Source organism: Lissotriton vulgaris, chromosome 1_1 (assembly GCF_964263255.1).
Source record: "Lissotriton vulgaris chromosome 1_1, aLisVul1.2, whole genome shotgun sequence".
Lineage (NCBI taxonomy): Eukaryota > Metazoa > Chordata > Amphibia > Caudata > Salamandridae > Lissotriton > Lissotriton vulgaris.
The window spans coordinates 543,996,103-544,013,855 of record NC_141685.1 but is presented as its reverse complement, the minus strand read 5'-3'; positions in this window follow the sequence as shown (position 1 = coordinate 544,013,855).

Genomic DNA, 17,753 nt, shown 5'->3' with positions numbered 1-17,753 from the left:
TTTCGAGGAGATTGAAATCCCATTAAAATACCAAGAGCACCTGCTCTGGTTGAAAGGCGCCCTAAAACACAATTATCACATTACCAGGCTCGGTCCACTAGGTAGACCAGGAGCAACGTGGCCGGTTCTAGCCAGCTACACACCACATCCAGACATTGATAAAATGTCAAGAGAAGAACTTTTAGCACAGCTAAAATTATTAATTAAAATACACAGACAGTTAGTCCAATATGTAAAGCGGACTGCAACAATCCAGACAGCTGATAATATTCCACAGCTGACCCCTCATCAGGGGAACACAAATAAAATTACACCACAGAACATACAATCATGTCTTGGAAAAACTCCCACAAAACGGGTACAAATTCCTTTCTGGTTAGCACAGAAAATTACTCAAATAGAGGCAGTATTCCCGAATACTACCCCTATTGAGAAACACAGAATTCTGACTATCTGCCTTCCAATGGGGGTCGCACCACATGTGGAGGACTGTGACACTTGGGGTACAGTCTTTGCTTCCATTTACACGAAAACACATGGTGTTCCGTCACTGGCGGTAATACCAGATGTGCTAAAACAAATTCAGAATGAATACGGTCCAGAACCTGCTTTAACTCTTGGTATGAAATTACTGAAAGACTTCAAGCAGGTCTCGGCTATATTATTAGCCAACATAAAAGGAGAAGCAGCATCTGTGGCGATCCGCCAGAAATTGAAAGAAACAGATATAACAGATCAACCAATTGAGCTTGCCAGAATAATAGAAAAATGCTATGAAGAATTAGGTAGAGATAGTTTGGGTGGGAAACCTGTAAAACCCCAACTACTCGAAAATCCTGAAAAAATTATTTATTACAAATAATCTGAACACTCCTAAAAAGAACTGGGATGGAAATAAACAATCCACTCCCAAAGAAAAAGTTTTCCAGTCCAGAGGCAGGTCTCCTCGGCGGAGAGAAAGAACACCGAATCGAGAACACCAGTCTCCCCAGAGGGAGCACTCAGAGAAGATATAACCTTAAAAATAGGGATAACTTGAAAATGCCTGATAGATATCAAAGTATTGATACACGTCCCTCTCGATCTTTTTCGCAGAAATCTGAAAGAAGAGGACGGTCAGATCCTAGGGAAGAGCACGCCAAGTCCAAAGACAAGGAACCTGCTCAAAGTAAAAAATTACAATTTCCAAGAAAGAAGGTAGCCAGTATTAGAGTAATTGAACATGCCAAGAATACTGAGGACACAGCTGAAAAATGGAGAGTGGGCACAGACAATGCTATACAGTGCAGAAGAAATCAGCACAGCTCGCAAGATCCTGATGAGTTATCTGGAGACAGTGGACACGAATGAATACATTCAAGTGGAAACTGCAGATACCAGAGTTAGCGAACCTCATAAAATATACGAAATAACACTGCGTATAGAGGGAGATAAGACTAGAAAAATAAGAGGTCTATTTTGGGATAACCTCTCAAAAGGCTATGACATCCTGTTAGCCGAGAAAGATTGGTCCCCAGAGTTTGTCAGGGAGTGCCCTCACGGCGAAGAAATGATTATGCCTGCCTTCTAAATTACATTCCAATTCACACTAAATATATATATGCCAGGAAATGGGCAGTAGCCCAGGCACCAGCATTATATAAGAATCACGTAGGATGGGATGAGGACTCTCCTCCTCACAAAATCCAGTTAAAATGTCAACCTACTGCACAAAGGCAGTACCCGATGAAGCAAGAAGCTAAAAAACAGGTCAGGGAGATTTTAGATCAACCTGAATACCAGGGGTAATTGAAACATGTACCTCTCAAATGAACAATCCTTTGTTTCCTGTCTCCAAACCAGACGATTCATATCATCTAGTCTTGGACTACAGACACCTTAACTCATGTTGCAAAACATTTGCGGTACAAAATTCGCACAGTGCGGCACTAATGAATAACATAGTTCGCAAAAAATACAAAACAACATTAGACATATCTAATGGGTTCTTTTGTCAAAATATTGCACCAGAAAGCAGGTACTTGACCGCTTTCTCAATAATGGGGTCACAGAAAAATTTCTGTAGACTCCCACAGGGATTCAAGAACAGCCCAGGACTATTCTCTGCCAGAGTAACAGAGCTACTACAAATGTATGATGATGAGGCATTATCTTATGTCGATGACATCTATCTCACTGACGATAATTTGGATACTCACTTGAAAAGAGTGAACACCATAATACTTGGGTTCGCAGCGGAGGGTTACAAATTCAACTTTAAAAAATCAAGAATTGCCCATCTAACTGTCCTATTTTTAGGATACGAATTATCAAGTGAAGGTAAAAGCCTAGCGGATAACTTCTTAGAGAAATGCGCTGTACTCCAAGCACCGAAAACGCTGAAATACTTACAATCGATCCTAGGCTTTCTGAATTTCGGAAGAACTTACATTCTGAACTATGCAGAGAGGATTAAACCTCTCTACGAATTAATTAAACCTGATTTCAAACCAATCAACTGGACTCAAAAACACACAGAAATTTTGAGATCACTGCAAACAGACATGTTAGCTAAAACAAAATTTGAAACACGTGACAATACACGCAACCTTGTAATCCGGGTCATCCGAGGAAGATGCGGATTCACGTACCTGACCTCTAATGAGGGAGAAACGGTACCAATAGCTTACAAATCACATTTGTACACACAAGCAGAAAAAACATTCAGTCTTACAGAAAATACTGTAAAGGCAGTTCAGATGGCTGTAGCAAGAGAAAGATCACAAGCACAAGGCAAAGGAATAACTGTTTTCACAGCAGAATCAGCCTTCGAGACTATTCAGCCCAGTAAATCTAAAAACAGTGGCACTGGATCCAAAGTGGATACTGTGGGAGAATTCTCATGATTCAGAAAAAGTGAAATACTATTATGTCCCGAACATGAAAAAACTGAATGATTTAAAATATGAAAAAGAATATCCTCTACCAATCGAAATTCTGCCTCTCCAACAATACTCTTGTATAATCTATACAGACAGATTGGTACAGCATTATAATGTAGATGATAAATCATACAATGCAGCCTGCACGATTGTTAAAGGTCGCTGGCTCTGCGGTAAATTCAGACCGAAAATAACAAAAACTGAATCATTGAGAAACTGTTCGGCTCATCGAGCTGAAATCAGATCTTTAAAGATGGCGCTTGAAAATGCCGATCGTGAATTCCCGACACTAATAGTGTGCGATTCGCTTTTCTGCGTGAAATCTTACAACAATGACTTGCAGAGCTGGGTTCAAAACGATTACAAAGATGACACAGGTGCCACAATCAAGCATAAAGTGCTTTGGAAACAAGTAGTTCTTTTAAAGATGGAACTACAAAAGACTCACGTGATACACACTCTGAGTCATCAACGTGATGGCGTTCACGTTGCAGGGAATTCATTGGTAATACAGCCACAGCGGAAGCAACTAAGCCGGCTTCCGTAGCCACAAAAAAGCGTTCAGAAAAACACATAGACGGGGAAACCATGCTGGCGGTAAAAACGTCTTCAAAAGGCAACTGTGCAGCACTACCCGTGAACTATCCACTCAGTTATACATACGTAATTGACGCAAACTCCGTTCCTTTTGCTCAAATCCCTGGAGTGGGGGATAGGGTGATTCCAAACACGAACAGGAGATTCTTATTAATAGCAGACGCACACATGGGTGAAGGTGCAAGGCACAACCAGATGAAAAATTCTCTGAAAGAATTACAATCAGAGTACTGGTGGCCGGGAATGAGCATACAACATTACAAATTTGTAAAGAACTATCCAGACTGCGACAGAGATCGCAGCAGTGAATCTAGCGGAGTAATGCCATGGCCAGTCTTATAGTTAGCATAAAGCCATCTATTAGTAAAATCTAGTGTCCTATTAAATTTTTTTTTAAGACTGAATACACTAGAAAATGTAAACCCCAGCGCTCGGCTGACGCCAGAACTGTTATAAAAGATTTGCGAGTCTTTATCGGCACATACGCAATTGCCATGCTTCATTCTGACCAGGGCCCTGCTTTCAGCTCTCGAGCTTATAAGGAGGCCATGACCAGCTTGGGCATTCGATTGCGATTCTCTTGTCCCTTCCATCCTGAGGGAAACGGGGTAGTGGAAAGAAAAAACCGAGACATAAAGCAATCTATAACGGCAAAGGTAATAGGTTCGGGTGATGGGTGGGTCCAACATTTAACAAGTGTCCAACGTAGTCTTAATAACTTGCCAGGAAATTCTCTAAAAGGTTTCAGCCCGTACGAACTATTGTTCGGAACTAGAATGTATGTTCAGGATCTAGATAGTCAGGCTTCAGTGGTAGAAGATAAGAAAAAATGCTTTGATATCAAAGATCGTTTGGCTGTTTTACAGGACTTAAATGAAACAAGAAAAGCCCTGAGCAACATAAAGTTAAAGCAACAACCAACAACCACTGAAGACACACCACCTGTCCCAGCAAGACCTGCCTGGATTCCAAAGATTGGGGATCTGGTCAGAGAGAAAATAGCAGTGAAGAAGGAATTTGGGCCTTCTTACAGAAAAGCAGTACCTGTCTTAGCTGTCAGCGGAACATGATCAGTAGTACTACCACCCCTTGCTGGTAAAAAAGAGAACCGAGTTGTATCAATCGACCTGGTAAAACCACAATCATGTGGCCTATCATCAATAGCAGGCCCAGTGGATTCCCAAGAAGTAACAGAATACCCAAATTTGCTAGCATCCAAGAGGTTCAGACTGAAAGACTAATCACATTTGATAATCCTGCAGTGAATAAAAAAGGACTATGCAACAATGCCATGGAACTTGCGCCTCTTGAAACACAAATTGAAACAGTTCGTCAAGAAACACCAGTCTACAATGATGTAGCCTCAGAATGTCCTGATGAAAGACAAATCGGAAAAAAATCCCAACAATTGACAGAACTGCATCTGGCTACTTCATCAATTTCGATAACTTCTCTGAAGATAAAAGTGACCCTGAAGTGATGCCAGCCACAAAGACTTTTAAAGAAAAAGCAACAGAACTCTTTCATCAACTCAAAGAAACATATCTAAATGCACCATTTATTGAACATTGGATTGTAGCTGGGGTACTTATGCTCCTACTATGCCTAATTTTAGTTTTAATTTTAGGAAAATGTATTACAATCTAATGGACACAGCAAGTCAGAACATCAACCTAGTTCTTAAGCCTCACAAGTCATCTCACATCGAGAAAAGAGAACTATCATCAGTGAATGTCACAGCCATTCCAATACCTGGCGGGATAGTTTGGGACAAAACTGACTATGAAATATATGGCCCGGTAGAGCTCTTGAAATATCCTCACCAATCTAAGGTCTCATTAAATGACGTTGTAAAACCAAGTACATTCTCTGATGATTGGGACTTTAAAAGTATAAATGATATGATGTCGGATTTAGTTTTGTCAGCAAAATTTACAGAACATGATTATTTGCAAGGTTCATCTAATTATGAACAGATGTACTGTTTTACACATTATGCAGACCACTATTTACATAAATCTGCTCAACCTAGAAATGGTTTGAAATTTAACCAATGGGAACATTGTGCTACTCCACCTAAAAGCAGTTCAAAAACATTCTATGAGAAATTCCAATACTTCTCAGGGTTTAACACAAGTATTGCAGAAACATTTTATTATAAACTGTTGGATAAAACAGGGACAAAAACCATGCTGACAAATACTAAATTGATATATTCAGAAGCTCTTTATGAAAAAAATGATTACATTTGGTTTTGATTTCTGGAAGAACAACATTGAAACAAAAACCATCTGGGGTACAAAAGATTGGCAGGTACAAGTCATAGAAGCATTATTTCGAGCCTGCATGATCCCAGAACAAATAATCTTCTTGAATGACACAATTCAACAGACCACTTGTCTTGGTCTAGCTAAGATAAAAGAACTGAACAAACCGTCTATTCCAAAACCAATACCTGATAGTAATACCACTGCAGATGTTGAAATAGACGTATCCCACATTTTACATGAAAACAGAGCACATCCTGATTGGAAAAAGTGGTTAATCTGGCCTACAGACACAAATAACTGTCAAGACAGATTCATGAACAAAATACAGGGGTTAAAAATGACCAGACCAGACCCTAGATACTCCCAGAGACAACATCCAGGGATAGTAACAACATACAGAGTAGGGAAACTATGCCTTGAATGGCTGCAAACATCCACACTGGCACAAATTAGGCAACACTTGTCTTTACTTCAAGATGGTGCTGACTTGCGCGATTTCATAATGGGACCACGCAAACAGCGTCAAAAACGTTTCATAGCGGCCAGCATATATGCTGCATACAACGAGGCCTGGAAAGTGACTCAAATTGAAACGGCAGAGAAAATACGAGAAATTGATCGTATTAATTTGGAAAAAACACTTTCTGTTGTGGACAATGGGTTAATGACTCTGTCTTGCAGAACATATTCACTGGACAGTATTGTATCATCTGCAATTGATATAATAGACCAGGACGTGCTAATGTTAAAACATGGCCAGTCCCAATTACGTTCTATTGTACAGCTAGGCTGGACGTTGCAAAACCTACGTTCAGGCTATGTGCCATGGCGTGTAATCAACACAACGTCATTGTTTTCTATCTTTAACCTTACTGATAAACAAATCAGTATGGCACAGAAAGGAGCAGACTATACCATCCTGAGTATCGAAAAACTTGAGAGATTACCATTGACAATGTCAGAAAGACCTGTCATTGAATGGATAATACACGGGATTATCACAATTCCGATAACAACTTTCCGATTTAAAAATTGCCTAAAGTATATACCAGCAGGCTAGTATGAAAAGTTGGGTAAAGGATACATTAAGTCATCATGGAAGTTACCTTATACACACACATGTTATAGTGACAATAACAAAAATGTATTTCTTAGTGGTAATGAGTGTAAACAATCACTAAGCGGTATACTTTTGTGCCAGGGTATTAACTTGCATGGGGCCTGTGAGGGTACTTCGAATAACCTTTCATGCCACCAGCACGGCACACCTGCAGCACAAATAGAGCCATTCTTTAGACAACTTTCTAACGGGAGTTACGTTCTAATAACGGATCACAGCTGTTGTGGCTTGGTGCCAGGGAAAGCATATCTCTTAAGCGTCAGCTCCATGGTCACTTGCTGTATGCAAGCATTGTATCCAAATGGCCCTGGAGACTCAGTGGCTCCGATTTGGCCTCCTTTGAATATCTCTTCTATACGAATTGATACTTTAAGCAGAATAAAGTCTGTGCTTTTACAGACAACAGTGCCCATCACGTCATCAAAAGAGACGTATGGGGAGGCGTGGCCAAGATGGCGTCGGAGTAGGACGCTTCTTCGAGCCTCTCCGGCGCCGATCCAGCATAGCATCGAATAGCACGGTCCAGGGCGTGCTGACCGGCTCCGGAAGGACCGCGGAGGTCACCGTCACCTAGGGGAGCGGTCCGGTGCTGTTGGAGGAGCGGTGCGGCGCTTGCAACGGCCAGAGGCGCAGTGGCGATTTGAGGCCTGTAGGCGCCGGCCTCGCGTGAAAGAGAGGCCTGCTCCGGAGCTCGACGGCGCCTGAAGCTGCAGGGGAAAGGCCCGCATTGGACTCGCTCGCTCCCGGACTCCCCTGTACCTGACCGGGGACGAGGACCGCGACTTGTTTGTGGTAGCGGCTGCTCTAGACACCGGTACCCACCAAGGAAGGGAGAAAGCGGTGTCGGGCCTGGAGTGAGGAAGGAGACCCGGAGGCGACGGAGCCGAGAGCCACCGGAGGCGGCCATCTGAAAGGGGGACCAGATGCACCAGGGCGGTTGTCGGGGGCTGCGCCTGCTCTCAAGCTGCCGGGGTGAGTCGGAACGGCTGGAGGGAGCATTGCGGCTGGTGCAGGAGGGAGCGAGGAGAGCCGGTGTTGAGGAAGAGGGCCCGGCGGGAGGGCGGAACCGGGCCCTGACTCTAACCATACCGCGGATTCAGCCGGAGTGAAGAAGGACAAGCGTTGGTGGTGCTGGAGCCGGTAACTGGGGGGCACTGAGACTCGGAACAGCAGGGTCCCTACACCACCATGAGGGCTGCCTGAGCGAGCCGGAATCTCTACTATTGGTGACGAACGGTGGCTTGGGAAGAGCAGTGGGGGAGCACTGCGGACACGGAATCCCGGAACCGGCGGAGCGCTGTGATACAGTGGCAGGGGGCTCGGGACCCGGAGAAGGGTGAGCTTCTGCCGCAGGGACATTGCACCGATCACTGGCTGAGAACACCCTGGCGGGAAACGTTGTGGCGCCATTTTGATTGGACTTTCCCTGGTGGGATTTGGAGGCTACTGCCCTGCTGGTATCGTTCACCCTGAGCCTGGTCTGAAGGCAGGGGAGGCCCTGCATCGACTTTACACGCTCTATTTGCCTGGGCATTGGTACCTCGGGACGGGAGATCCCTGCTCCCTTCTGGCACGGAATATCTTCTGAAGAATTATCACACGGATATATCGACAGGCGGTGAGGCCTCTGAGGGTTCCTTGGACGGAGGGGAGGAGATTGTTCCCCCGTTTGGGCTGGACGGTAAGGGACATCGCCCCATCTGCGGATCCGGAGATCCCATAGCGACCCGTCATCTTAAATTTCTGGGGAGTGAGGGTCGCCCCGGCCGAGTGCTACACCCGGTCCACCACGATGTCCAACACGCTGCGCAAGGGGAGTCCGGGGAAGGATGGAGCCTCTAAGTCCTCGCAGCAGCCGGCATCTCCGGGAGCCAGTGGCTCGTCGAGGCAATCGGACGACGAGGCGCCTGCAACTAAGGCCTTTATGTCTGAGCTCTTTGCCTCCATTAAAGAGGATATTTCTGAACTCCGCGCACAATTGGCGTCGGACCTCCGGGAGGTGCGGAGAGATGTGAATGGAATTGGCGAGAGGGTGGCGACACTAGAGGACCATGATCTGAGTTTGGCGAACAATGTGCACCAGCTGCAGCAAGACATCATCCGTCTCACGGAACAGAACTTGGACTTGCAGACCCACACGGAGGACTTGGAAAACCGTTCCCGGAGGAACAACATCCGCATCCGCGCAGTACCGTGGGACGGTGAGGCGGGGGACCTGCGTGGCTATGTTCAGGCTTTGTTTTTGCAGATTTTGGATGAGTAGGAAGTGCAGGAAATTAAGATGGACAGAGTGCATAGAGTGGGGTTGCCCAGGCGAGGAGGGGGGCCCCCTCCTGACATCCTCGTTTGTGTACACAATTTCCAAGTGAAAGAACGCATCCTGTGTAAGGCCAGAGCTATCACGTCACTACAATTCAGGGAACATCGTCCGCAGCTCTACCAGGATCTAGCAGCTTCGATGCTACAGAAGAGAAGGGAGTTCCGTCCAGTGACCTCCTTCCTGCGGGAACGCAACATCTCCTACTCCTGGGGTCACCCCTTCCGGATTATCTTCCGCTGGCAGAATAGGCTGGCACAGATTCGCTCTCTCCAAGTGGCGAAGGACCTACTGGGTCTGAACGACGTCCCGCCCTCCCAGGGGGCGAGCACTTCTCCATCGCGAAGGTGTCATCGCTCTTCCTCCTGGCACAGAATAGGCGCATCTCCAGACCGGCGGCGGCCGGACCGCGCCGCCAGCCTGCAGGAAAGGGGAGACGCAGTGGCTTCGGTGGCCTCGGCGACTTTGGCTGATTCCCAACAAAGCTCTGGAGCGGCATGATTCCTGACCTAATGGCGGTTTGGCGCCGGAGGGGCACCGGCCCTTAGGCTCCGGGGGTATGGTTGTACTTTTGGAGGAGAAACCCCGGACCGTGGCCTTGGGGGTCACCGAGTGGGCGCCCTGCCCCGATTCCAGTCCGGAGGGACCCTTACGAACTATGGTCTACTGGAACTGATGAGTACCATTTTCAAATTCGGTGTCTTGAGTTATTTCTTCTTGTTCTTTTCTTTGCAGGGGGGTTTGGGGGATTGTTGGTCTGGGGTGAAGGGTGCGGGGGGGTTCCATGGTGGTGACGGGAGGGTTCTGTTGAATGGCTGGCTGGTGATGTGTGTGAGTGTTCCGGGCGAGTGCGGTTTGGGAGGGGTTGTTGCCAAGGCTGCTACAAGCTTGTTGTCGGCTGGGTGGTGCCTGGGGGGTGTCCTGGATTGCCCTTTGACATTGCCTTCGACTGGAGGGCTCCTGAGTACGGGTGAGGGGAATCAAGAGGTGGCTATAGAGAGTCCTGTTTTTTTACTGCACTATGCCAGTTAGCATAGGGACTTGGAATGTCAAGGGTATGAACTCACCGCAGAAGAGGCAGAAGGTATGGAAGTATGTGACTGACCAGCTGGATATTGTGGGTTTACAAGAAACTCATTTAGCACGGAAGGATGAGTTACGCCTTCGGCATAAGGCATATCCCATTAAATATAAATCTTCTGCCACCACGAAACATAGACGGGTTGCCCTCATCTTCCACGCTGCACTGCATTTCCAACCTGTAGAGGTATGCAATGATAAGGATGGCCGATGGCTGATGGTAAAGGGGCTTGTTCAGGGGCGGCTGTGCACCTTTGTGGTAGTGTATCTCCCCAACTCTGGTCAAAATAAACATCTACATAGCCTGTTGCAGAAAGTGGGGGACTTTGCGGAAGGGCGCTTGTTCCTTATGGGGGACTTTAATTTGGTGTGGGATAAGGTGGTGGATAGCTCTGGGGGCCACAGGGTTGGCACGGGGGTGTTTTCTACGTCATCGCAGCAGGTGGTGGGGGAGCTGGGGTTGATTGATGGGTGGTGGTTTTTTTCATCCTACCTCAAGGGACTACACATTTTTCTCCATGTACACCACTCCTACTCCTGATTGGACCACATCTTCCTCGGCCAATCTCTTAGAGGAGATGTCCTTGATGCCACCATTCTTCCGATATCAGTCTCGGATCACAGTTTGCTGGTGCTTAACCTCCGTTGGTCGTCGTCTGGTGCAGGTCAGCGGAAGTGGTACTTCCCGGCCTCGGTGGTCAGTGTCGATACTTCCAATAAGGCGCTGCGAGCTGCCATTAAGGAATTCTTTGAGCTTAATCCCCCGTCTGATACGTCGGTTTCTAACACCTGGGACGCCTTTAAGGCGTCGATCAGGGGCACGTGTCTGGGCCTCAATGCGCAACTCAACAGGCTGCGACGGAAGGACCAGGAGGCCTTGGAGGCTGAGGTGGCAAACCTCGAGCAGGCCCACAAGCTTAACCCCTCGAGAGTGACCCTCCGACCATTGACGGCGGTAAGGGGGAAGTTGAGGGCTCACTACAATAACAGGGCCGAACTCACGCTCTTGAGATTGGGGCGACAGTCTTACTCCTGTGGGAACAAGGTGGGTAGGCATCTGGCGCGTCAATTGCGTGATAGGAGGGAACGCGAATATATAGGAGGAATTTGAGATGCAGCGGGGATATTGCAGCATCGAGATGAAACGAAGGCGGACATTTTTTGCCGCTACTATGCAGACCTCTACACGGGGGACAGCCTTGGAGCGGAAGCCCAAAGGGAGTACTTGCGGCGCCTGCCCCTACCCCAGATATCTAAAGAGTGGAATGAGTTGTTGGAGGCACCGATCACTAGGGAGGAGGTTCTTGAAGCCATCAAGAATTTAAAACTACACAAGGCACCGGGGCCGGATGGCTATACCGCTGTCTTTTACAAATCGTTCGCCACTGAGTTATGTGATTTCCTAGTGTCCCTTTTTAACGACATGGCTGTGTCCGGGTCCTCTACGGGCTCTTTGGCGGAGGCGGTGATTACGGTGCTACCGAAGCCTGGGAAGGACCTTGCGCACTGTGCCTCGTTCCGCCCCATAGCGTTACTCAACATTGACGCTAAACTCTACTCAGCGATCTTGGCGCATAGGATACAAGATCTGATGCCTGCGATCATACACCCTGATCAGTCCGGATTCATCAAAGGGCGCCAGACCCACGACAATACCAGCAGGGTGGTTCATTTAATTGAAAAGGCGGACAGATTCCGCATCCCGGCAGTTCTTGTAGGCCTGGACGCAGAAAAGGCTTTCGACCGGGTGGATTGGGGCTTCCTGTTCAACACGCTGACGGCTTTTGGGTTTTCGGAAAAATTTATCACCATGGTGAGGGCACATTTTTGCAGCCCCAGATCACGAGTGGCGGTGAATGGCCATATGTCGGTGTTCTTCCCGCACCCTAGGGGCACCAGGCAGGGTTGCCCCCTCTCTCCCCTACTGTTCGCGCTAAGCATTGAACCTTTGGCGATGGCGGTGAGAGAACATGAGGGGGTTCGGGGCTTACCGTTCACAGGAGAGCAACATAAGATCACACTATTCGCGGACGACGTCTTATTTTCTGTGGCAGATCCGGAGCACTCGCTACCCTGTATTAGGGAGCTCTTGCTAGAATATGAAGAGGTGGCTGGCTTCAGGGTCAACTATGGCAAGTCGTATATTTTAAATCTGACTCTCTCGCAGGCGGAGGTGGACCGCGTGCGGCCACTGACACCTTTAGCCTGGGCTGCTGGTTCAATTGTCTATCTGGGGGTCCACTTGACCCCAGCGGTGGGCAAACTGTTCTCGGCTAACTTCCCGCCCCTTCTAGCGAGGACCCGAGCTGAATTGGACAGATGGAAGACCAAATTTTTTTCATGGCTGGGCAGAATTCATGCAATTAAGATGGTTCTTCTTCCTAAATATTTGTACTTATTTCAGGCACTGCCCATTCCGCTAGACAGCGATTACTTTCGGCGACTCAAGACACAGATACTGCGATTTGTTTGGCTAGGGCGCCGGGCGCGGCTATCCTTTGCGGTCCTGCGCCGGCCTAGATCAGAGTTGTTTGCCTATGCCTTCAAACTACTTCAAGTGCACACTCATTCACGTGCAAGTAAACCACAATTTGTTAGTTTACAAAAAACACTTTATGTTTTCAATTTTTTCAATTTTTTCACAGTTTACAAAAGAAAAATTCACAAAAGACAGAGCTCAGACCACTATCGACCTCATGTCTTAGCCATATGTAATTTCAAAACACTTAATACAACTGTGCGAAAAACAAATAAATGGTGAACAATTCAAACAACAGTGACTTTTGACAACCCTTGGTCTGTTGTGTTGGAGCCAGTATACTGTTCGGAAGCTTTCGAAAACATATTGCGATAATCACTCAACTGCCCTCCGTGCGGAGATAATCGGAACCCTCACGGACACTTAACAAACTGCTTTTTGGGCGGAGAAACGCGGCTGTGCAATCGGAACCCCCACTATGGCCACCGCGGTATGGTGTCTAAAAAATTAGAAGAACTTCACCCCATGTGGCGAAGACGTGGCTTAGCTTCCAGGAATAACACAGCGCAGGCCAACAAGCCTAGACGACATTTTCCACACAAACAGAACTGACTGTGGGCAGGATTCATACAAGTTCCCATGGACTAGATTCAGACTGCCCTGACGAGAATCCTGCAAGTCGCTAATCAGGATTCGAAATGCGTCGGCATCCCCCTTCTTTTTGGGTTTTTGTTTGGCCAGTTGGCCAATGTCAGTTGTTGCGGAAATGAGGAATACTCCTGTAATTTAATTGATTAACTCCTGTTTAGGTCGTGGGAGTCCAACTGTCGAAAACATTATATTGTATTGTCTCCCCGTGTTTTCTAACTGTTTGAAAAAGTTCTTGTTTCACAAATGTATAAGGTTTTGTGGTCCATGTATTCATGACACTGTTCTTTACGTTCCAAAAGTCACTGTTGTTTGAATTGTTCACCATTTATTTGTTTTTCGCACATTTGTATTAAGTGTTTTGAAATTACATATGGCTAAGACATGAGGTCGATAGTGGTCTGAGCTCTGTCTTTTGTGAATTTTTCTTTTGTAAACTGTGAAAAAATTGAAAAAATTGAAAACATAAAGTGTTTTTTGTAAACTAACAAATTGTGGTTTACTTGCACGTGAATGAGTGTGCACTTGAAGTAGTTTGGAGGCATAGGCAAACATTTCTATTTCATATTGTGTGGCCCTGCCTACCCTCCTTCCCCCTGGGCCCAGCCACCTTTGTGCTTTTGGCCTAGATCAGAGGGCGGGGTGGGGCTTCCAGACCTGCAGCTTTACTACAGGGCAGCCTAACTGAGGGTTCTGGTGGAGTGGTCGCAGCATCTGTCAGAAAAACATTGGCTGCACATGGACCGGAGCGTGGCTGGCAGGTCGATTTGGGATCTGGCCTGGAAGCCGAAGAAGGACCGTCCCTTGAATGCTTATATCAGTACCCCCACGGGTACCACGCTGAAGGTCTGGGACACCTTGGCCACGAATGAACGTTGGACAACGTTCCCCTCACCGTTCACACCCTTGCACTTCAACCCGGCTTTCCCGCCGGCGCTTAGAGAGGGGGCCTTTGATGCGTGGAGGGAAGGAGGCTGCAGGGCCTTGACCCACCTGTTTTATGGAAAAGGACCCCCTTACCTTTGCTAACTGTATGCGGGACTATCGGGCCCCCCACTCCGACCGATATCGTCATGTACAGTTGTTGCATTGGGCCATGTCGCCGGGAATATTGGAGGCGGCCACGAGACCTCCAACACCATTCGAAGCTTTTTGGCTGCGGACGTCTGCCATGAAGGGCGTTATCTCCTTCCTATATCAGCTTTTGCTTAAATCGGCAATGACACCTAGGCCACGGTATATGGAACAGTGGGAGGAGATGGTGGGGAGAGATATCACCGATAATGAGTGGTCGGCGCTTTGGCGGGATCTGACCAAGTTTAATCACTCGCTACATCTGAGGGAAGCTCATCTCAAGACCCTCATGCAATGGTACCTATGCCCCACCAGGCTCCAGGCTCCACCGCATATACCCAGCTACTTCCTATAAATGCTGGCGGGGATGTGGGCTCCTAGGGGACTTTCGCCATATCTGGTGGGACTGCCCAGTGATCCGGCCAAATTGGGAGGAAATTCTCTCACGTATCAGGGACATTCTTCAATATCCCATAGAGGACTCTATAGCCTCTGTCCTGTTGGGCCTTTGTGACCCCGGCCTTGAACATCAGACTCGGGCTGACAAAAAGATTTTGTGGCTTTGCCTGGGGGCGGCCAAACTCACGTTGGCCGCTGCATGGAAACGGAAGGAGTCACCAGCAATCTCTCTGTGGCACGCACGACTATGGAAGCTTGGAAAGAATGGCGGACATCTTCCTCGGTAATTTCAAGAACTTCAAGCTCATATGGGGACCCTTGGTTGCCTTCCTCTCTAAGGGGTTACCATCAGCTGTATGTCCGGCATCCCTGCGATCCCTACACCTCTTTCAAGTCTAGTGTGGTTCTATGAATGAGTGTGGGTATGTGTGTGTCACCACCATGTGGTGGGGGGACGGAGGGAGGGGGTGGGGGAAGGGGAGTTAAACTCTTCTGGTTTTTGGGTTCCTGAGGTGCATACTATTGGTTGAGGGCGCATCAGACTTGGATATATAGGCCCGCGGCTGATAGCTCTGGTACTTAGCATTGTACGACGCTAGTGGTAGGCTGCTTGGAGCTCGTGATTTGCAATCTTTGATCATAATCAGTGCTGTCGGACTAGACATGTCTTTGCTCTGTGAGATCGCCAACCTCTAGATTTCGGATTATGCCCCCTGCGTGGGGAAATGTGCGGCACCTCAGTGCCCTTTCCTATGTTTGTTTTTGTTCTTTGCAAAATAAAAATTTTACAAAAAAAAAAAGAGACGTATGATCTCCAAGTTGCAAGGACAACTGTAGAGATACATACAATTTTATCAACAAATTGCCCCGTGCATTTCACAGAAATGCTCAGCCAAATCCTAAATATGTCGGATGCCAGTGGTATCTCGTATGCATTTAAGACAAGTTTTTCGGGACTGTTAACACCATTCGAAGCAGTCCTGGGCATCTTTCCCAATTTTGTCCTTTTGGTCTTTGGCGGCCTACCACTAATTTTGGGACTCTTAGCAGGTATTTTATTTTTGACCCTCCTGCTCCGATATGGCAAGCCAAAACACAGACATGACTCCAGCGACAATGGAAGAAACGATCCTAGCAATACGCTACCGGGACCACATAACTAAAGTCCTTGGATTAGCCCGGCTACGATATCTGAATATGACCTGGTTTCTTTCATTCAGACCTATATGGCAGACCTGCATCCTACCTGTGCTTCGATGTATGCTATGCGGAGAGGAATGCGTGTTAGACACCTGTCTTGCACTACAATCAGCAGTACCAATGGATGTCGATACTTTGCTAAGTCCAATAACGGCTCATGCATCGTGTTGTTCCCAGCGTTTACCAATCCTGATGATGGCATTCGTTGAGACTCCTGCGCTACGATTAGGTGGTGGCAGTGAAGCAAGAAAAGAAAGCAACATCACCCAGGTACGACCTTCTGTGAGCATTGCTGATCCTGAAATCGATGATAGCAATCATTCTCACAACTGCCAAGTTACAGCTTTATCGAACTTGGTCGAACTGTCACCTGAATATGTAGACCAATTCTTTGCGAGCCTGTCTGAAATGATGTTTTCCCCTGAACAGAAACAATAACTTTTGGAAAACAATCCGGGACACAGCGTTCCCATGTACTCTGAATTCGGCCTTCAGCTTTGATAAACAAGAGCTACTAAAAAACATTTGGAACTATTTTTTCCCTAAAGATGAAATTATTTTTTCCAAATTCAAAAATATTTACCTTTTTCTGGCACTGATACTCTGCTTACAGTAGAACTATTCATAAAGAACAGAGCTTCTATTTTTAGTAGATCTAGAGACAATATATTACCTCAGCCTCTAGCACATTTTACAGCAACTGTATTTATATATGTGATGAAATAGTCTCGCCCTTCTTTTCTGTATTAAGAGACATTTGATGTGTAAATTTTTCGCAAATCGTTCAACTGGATATATATGCAAAACCTTTATGAATGATTACACTGCTTAAAACGTATAGTACCTAATATCATTCTCATGTATTTCGTATACACCATTTCAAATGCAAAATGTATTTTGGGGTGGGTAGGAATACACATGCATCTTTATTGCTTAAGTTTTTAGTAATTGATGGACATAAATTAGTGGAGTGGGTGATGTGTTTTATCTAGGACCCCGATCAATATTGTGACCTCATGCCCCTATACGGCTATAATCAATACATATCCCTATAAATGGCATAATAATCAGAACCATATTTCAGTAACTTGCCTCTGCAGTCCATGAAAGTCCATGACACAGCAGAATGGAATGGAATGGAATGGAATGGAATGGAAATTGCACTTGTATAGCGTATAGCTACCCGGAGGCCTCGCAGCGCTTGCGAATGATTACTTAGTGCGGGCTAGGGGTAGATTAGCAGATGTTAGCAAACAGGTGCGTTTTCAGGGCCTTCCTGAAAGACATATGGTTGTTGTGTTCCCGAAGAGAGAGCGGGAGGGAGTTCCAGAGTCTCGCCGCCGTATGAGAGAAAGAGCGGCCTCCCCAGCGAGCTTTCTTGATTTTGGTGGACGTTGCCAGCTGAAGGGTGCAAGAGCGAAGGGAACGGGACGGGACATATGGCGTAACCATAGGGTGTAAAATTACAGGGCCCGTTCGATGGAACGATTTGTGTAAAATACACATGGCTTTAAATTGCACTCTTGCCGCCACAGGGAGCCAGTGGAGTTCCCTTAGGGCGTTCTTAGCTGACTGCCAGCGGGGGATGTTGTAGAGTAGGCGCGCCGCACTGTTTTGTGTGAGTTGGAGCTTCTGAGTCACGGAGGTC